The following is a 5817-nucleotide window of genomic DNA, read 5'->3' as shown; positions in this document are numbered from 1 at the left end:
TGTAAGGTCTAATTTCCGGTAGAAGGTATCTGTGCATCCATTATATTCACAGAATTTATCTCTTCCAGTTTGTGTTTTCTGACGTACTATATGAGCTGAGCTCTGGCTAAAGTTGTTTTCAGATTTATTGCTTTCAAATGCACTCTGTTCTACAACAGTTCTCTGAGACTGAATGAGGGGTGACTTCTCACTGAAATCAATCCCACTTTCATTAAATTTATGGTGTGTCACAGTCATGTGATCTTTACTGTACTCCACAATGGTGGCTGTGTCACAGGATTTCCCACATTCATTAAGATCAGAACATTTTTCCCTTATGTCAGTTCTCATGTAGTTAAATAAAAAGGTTTTATTACAGTTTATCCTAAATTCATCATCCTTACAGGACTTCTCTCTTGTTGTAAAAGTATCTGGCCTAAAATATAGAGTCTTATCATATAAAACTTTTCCAAATTCATTATAGTCAAAAGACTGCCCCAAAGTCTGAAATTTCTGATACTGATCTTTCTTATAAATGTGAGCTTTCACATTTTTATTATAGTCATAAGATTTCTCTCCAGGATGAGCTTTCTCATGCTTGAAATCAAGCTGCAATTTCTCAGACACATTCATGTAATCAACCTTCTTTCTTGAATAGTTTCTTTCATTTATAATTAACTCAGAAGCAACTGGCAAATTTCTCCTACACAGGTCACATTTACAGGGTATTTTTCCTGAAAACTCTGGAGCTATGCCCAGATTTAATGGTCTTTCTAAAACGTTCTGTTCTTCTTTACTCAATGTGTTATCATTGTCATCAATAAATATTACTTGGCACAGAGGCATCTTTTGTTTTTCCTGGATCTCTTTTATGTTGTCATCAATTTTATAATATCCTAAAATGAAGAAAATTGAAAACATATTATAAATCTTACACTTTTCATGGGGAGGAACTTGTACCCATGTTTTGTTATGTATTTTATTCTATTATTTCTGGTCATATTTCCAAAGACAAAAAATGCACCCAGACACTCTTTCTTGTTACTCATCCATAATGTTTAAAGAAATAGGTATTATTTTCATCCAAGATGGAGTAGGCCCTTTCCTCCAAATCTTTCTTCTTACAATTAAAAATTCTTGCAAGAAAAAAAAAAAAGATGAACAAACATACACAGACTCTACAAAATAGAAAAAATGAGTCAGGCTCAGTGGCTCAGCCTGTGATCCCGTACCTTTGGGAGGCTGAGGTGAGTGGATTGCCTGAGCTCACGGGTTCGAGACCCACCTGGGCAGCGAGACCTCATCTCTACAATAAATCAAAAAGTCAGCCGGTCGTGGTAGCGCATGCCTGTAATTCCGGCTACTTGGAAGGCTGAGGTGGAAGGATCGCCAGAGCCCAGCAGGTCGAGGCTGCAGTGGCCGGGAGCGGCCACTGCACTCCAGTCTGGGTGACAGAGTGAGACTCCAACTCAAAAAAAAAAAAGAAAAAAAAAAAAAATGTGAACCTCAGGACTTAAGAAATGACACAGCAGAGAATTCCAAGTGTTGCTTTCTGCTTCCCATGTATCCTAGACAGAGTGCTGAAGAAACCTACAATCAGCAACAAAAAGAGCTCCAAGAAAAAAAAATCTGTTTCTTCTAGTCAAAAGTTTTTTTAACAGAACCAAACACCTGTTTGACAGCATCCACATACTCATGCCAAAAATAAATGGAACACTTCTGTGATTCCATGAAGGCTGAGCAAGAAGCTAACCTTCCACTGCAACGGATATAGGCGATCTGTGTGCTCTTGTAAAATTTCCCTCCATGAGCCAAATGGGGAACTCATAGGAAAGACCATAAAGGATCCTGAGAAAGTTTCATTTTGGGGATATGCTGGAAGATGTAACAGGAGCTGCTGCCAAGATTCTGCCTAGAAATAAATTCTTATCAGTCAGGCTCGGGGGCTTAGCCTGTAATCCCAGCACTTTGGGAGGCCAAGGCAAGTGGATTGCCTGAGCCCGCAGGTTTGAGACCAGTCCGGGAAACTTAGTGAGACTTTGTTCTACAATAAATAAAAAATTAGTTGGGAGTGGTAGCACCTGAAGTTTCGGCTACTTGGAAGCCTGAGGTGGTAGGATTGCCGGAGTCTCGTAGGTCAACACTGGGGTGACCTGGGCGACTGACTGAGACTCCAACTCAGAAAAAAAAAAAAGAACCATATTCTTATCTAATTTATGGAAGAAGTATATTCATCTGCAAGGCAAGATCAACAAATCTGCTCTTTTGGGGCACTAGCAGGCACCCATGGCAGCTGGAGGAAGAAAAGCAGCACAGAAACATGGCAGGCCCAACTATAGGGAGAAGAGATAAAGCAGCACTTGTGATAACCACACCTTCAAACTCAAGGACACAGTGCTTTCAACAACAGCTAAACTCACATTTTCTCAAATGCACATGGAACATTCATCAAAATCGAATGCATTCTTGGCTGTTAGACAAATCTTCACAAATACAGAAGAACAGAAATCATACAAAAGATGTTCTTAATCTACAGAGAAATCATACTAGAAATTAATAAACACTTTTTTACTTGGAGAAATACAAAATATTTATAAATGATATTCTTCTAATTTACTCATGGGTGAAAGAAGAAGATTCAAATAAGATATTTTGAAGTGTATGAAAACAACACAAAAATACAGAAATTTGTGAATGCAACTAAAGCAGTGCTCAGACATAAATATGTGGTTTAAAATTTTTATATTTGAAAAGAAAGATCTCTGGATACTTCAGTTCCAACTTTAAGAAAGTAGACAAAGAAAGACAATTAAATCTAAAGAAAGTAAAGGAAGAAAACAGTAAAGATTAGACAATAAAACTGAAAAACAGCAAACAGCACAGAAAATCAAACCAAAGCTTAGTTATTTAAAAAGATTTTTTTCCAATGATAAGCAGGAAAAAAAAACAAGTCACAAATTATCAATATCAGAAATGCAAGAGGGGAAATTACTGACACAACAGACATTCAACAGATAATAAAACAACATGGGCGGCTATAACAAATTAAGCTGGCTGAAATAACAAATATTTATTTTTTCTAGTTCTAGAGGCTGGAAGTCTCACAATAGGGTCCAACACAGTTGCATTCTTGTGAGTGACCTCTTGGGGTTATAGACTATTTTTCTAATAGCCTCACATGCTGGAAAGTAAGCTAGCTAGCTGTGGTATCTTCTTGTGAGGGTATTTTGATCTCTCTTTTTTCTTAACCAGAAAAGCAAATAACTGTATTTGAACACCCTAGAAAGAAGCGGTAAGAGAATATGGACTGTAACCAAAGGAGTTTTTTGGACCTTAGAACTCTATTCCTTTGTTTTAGAACACTGATATCATATTATTTGGTTCAGTAATTCAAATTCTTAAATGTTTTCTTTTACCTGTGCTCTCAGGCTAGACTTTAATGTACTTATTATCTGAATTCAAACCGGAATAACAGAACATGAGATCTAAATTATTTCACTTTTAAGAACTTTACCATTCTTTCATAACAATTTTTCTAAGCTTTGTATTTAGAGACAGCTTATTTAGCCAGTCAATATGCTCTAATCATTTACATATAGTGACTGGGAGATAAGTTTGATCTAAATTATGTCAATCTTTATGTAATGCCATTTGTTTATATAGCTTCACAACAAAAACTTTCAATAAATGTACATCACTTCTAATAATTAAGATGATTTTACTTTTTCTTCTAGGAATTATATTGAAAACTATAACTTTTAAAAATGTGTGGAATCATTTATTAGTATAGACAAAGGCTAAGATGCATATGAAAAGATGTTTGACATCATCAGTGACAAAGAAACTGTTATGGACTGTGTCCCATCCTCAAATTCATATGTTGAAGAACTAACCTCCAGTAACACTGTATTTGGAGACAAGGCCTTTAGGAGGTAATCCAGGTTAAAATGGGGCCATAAGGATGAAGCCTTAATCGGGTAGCACTGATGTCCTTACAAGAAAGGGAAAAAACACCAGGTTGCTCTCTCCCTTGTCCCCAGATGCTATGCACAGAGGAAAGGTCATGTGAGAACACAGCAAGAAAGGTGGCTTTCTGCAAGCCAGGAGAGAGAGGCCTCACCAGAAACCAACTTACTGGCATCCTGATCTTGGACTTTCAGCCTCCAGAACTGAGAGAATTTCTGTTGTTTAATCCACTCAGTCTGTGGTATTTTATTATGGCAGCCCTAGCTGCCTAATAAAAACAAATCAAAACCACAAGGAAATGCCACTTCACATCCACCAGGATGGCTGGAATCAAACAGATGTTGGTAAGAATATGGAAAAATCAGAATCCCTATGGGCTGTTGTTAGGAATGGAAAATGGTGATGCCATTTAGAAAAACAGCCTGGCAGTTCCTTAATCAGATAAACACAGAGGTATCACATGACCCAGAATTTCAAGCCTAGGCATAAAAACGTATGTCCATGCAAAAACTTGTAAATGAATGTTTGTACCGGCATGATCCATAATAGCGAAAAGGTGGTAGCCCAAGTATCTACTGACTGGTGAATGGAAACACAGGCAGTATATTCAAACAATGAACTAGTATCTGGCCATAAAAAGGATGAAACACTGATATATGCTGTAACACGAACCTTCTAAACATTAAGTTAAGCAAAAGAGGCCAATCAGAAATGGCCACATACTCTATGATTCCATTTATACAAAATGTCCAGAATAGGCAGATCTGCAGAGACAAAAGTAGATTAAAGTCTACTCAGAGCTGGAGGAGTCAGGGGTATAGAAGAGTGACAACTAAAGGGTACAGATTTCTTTTTGAGGTGATGACGTTTGTACATAGATTCGTCCCTTGTAGGGTTCTATCTAGGACTCCTTTGAATACCAAAATCTATGGATGCCCAGGTCCTTGATATAGAATGGCACAGTATTTACATATAACTTATGCACATCATCTGGTATCTTTAAATCATCTCCATATTACTTACACTAGCCTCATAAAACAGAGACAGTAGACAGTTGTATACTATATTGTTTAGGGAATAATGACAAAAAAGTCTGTTCATTTTCAGTAGTGATGAATTTTTTAAAAATAGTTTCAATCTATAATTGCTGGAATCAACGGATGCAGAACCCATGGATACAGAGGGCACACTGTATCTATAAATACGTTAAAAGTCATTGAACTATACACTTTGAATAATTGTATGAGATGTGAATTATATCTCAATAAAGCTATTACCAAAAAAACCAAAAAACTCTTTAAGGTGCTCTTCCACTAAGATCTGACTGCCCCAAGGCTCCTTCTGTCAACACTCACCCACCTGGGTACTTCCGGTTTAGGAATTTGACTTCTAGGGACCATGGTTCTTCTCCTTGCTCCAACTTGAGGATAACCTTGGGTTTGGTAATGCAACACCCTGTAATGAAATAATTGAGGGTATGAATGGACCAGATCCATGAGCACTTGGATGGAAAAAGACACAGCTATAAAAGCATTAACTGGGAATATTCATCTGATGTTTTCGAAGGGAAGATAATGACAAAAACTGTTTTTGTTTCTGTAGAGGCTTCAATTACATTAGACTTTTTAGTCCAAAGTCTATGAAGCCTTTAATCTCTATAAAGAATCTATGTGTCTTGGTAATTTTAAAAAAAGCAAACATGCTGCAGAAGGGGTCCCACGGCATGTCTGCTCACCCACTGCGACGAGGTGGCTCATAGTTCTCCAGCGTCACGTCCCTGTACAGGCTCCTCTCCCAGGGGCCCATCTGCTGCCACTCCTCCCGGGTGAGCTCACGGTCACGTCCTCAAACGACACGGATCCCTTCAGCAAC

General features: G+C 37.7%; 1 pseudogene; it reads right to left on the bottom strand.

Moving 5' to 3' along the window:
- Positions 1-3: 3 nt before the first annotated feature.
- Positions 4-5817, bottom strand: part of LOC103265270 — a 6329-nt pseudogene continuing 515 nt past the window's right edge.

This window comes from Carlito syrichta, unplaced genomic scaffold (genome assembly GCF_000164805.1).
Source record: "Carlito syrichta isolate Samal-C Ts95f unplaced genomic scaffold, Tarsius_syrichta-2.0.1 Scaffold306238, whole genome shotgun sequence".
NCBI lineage: Eukaryota > Metazoa > Chordata > Mammalia > Primates > Tarsiidae > Carlito > Carlito syrichta.
This window is presented reverse-complemented; position numbering and strand designations above follow the sequence as displayed.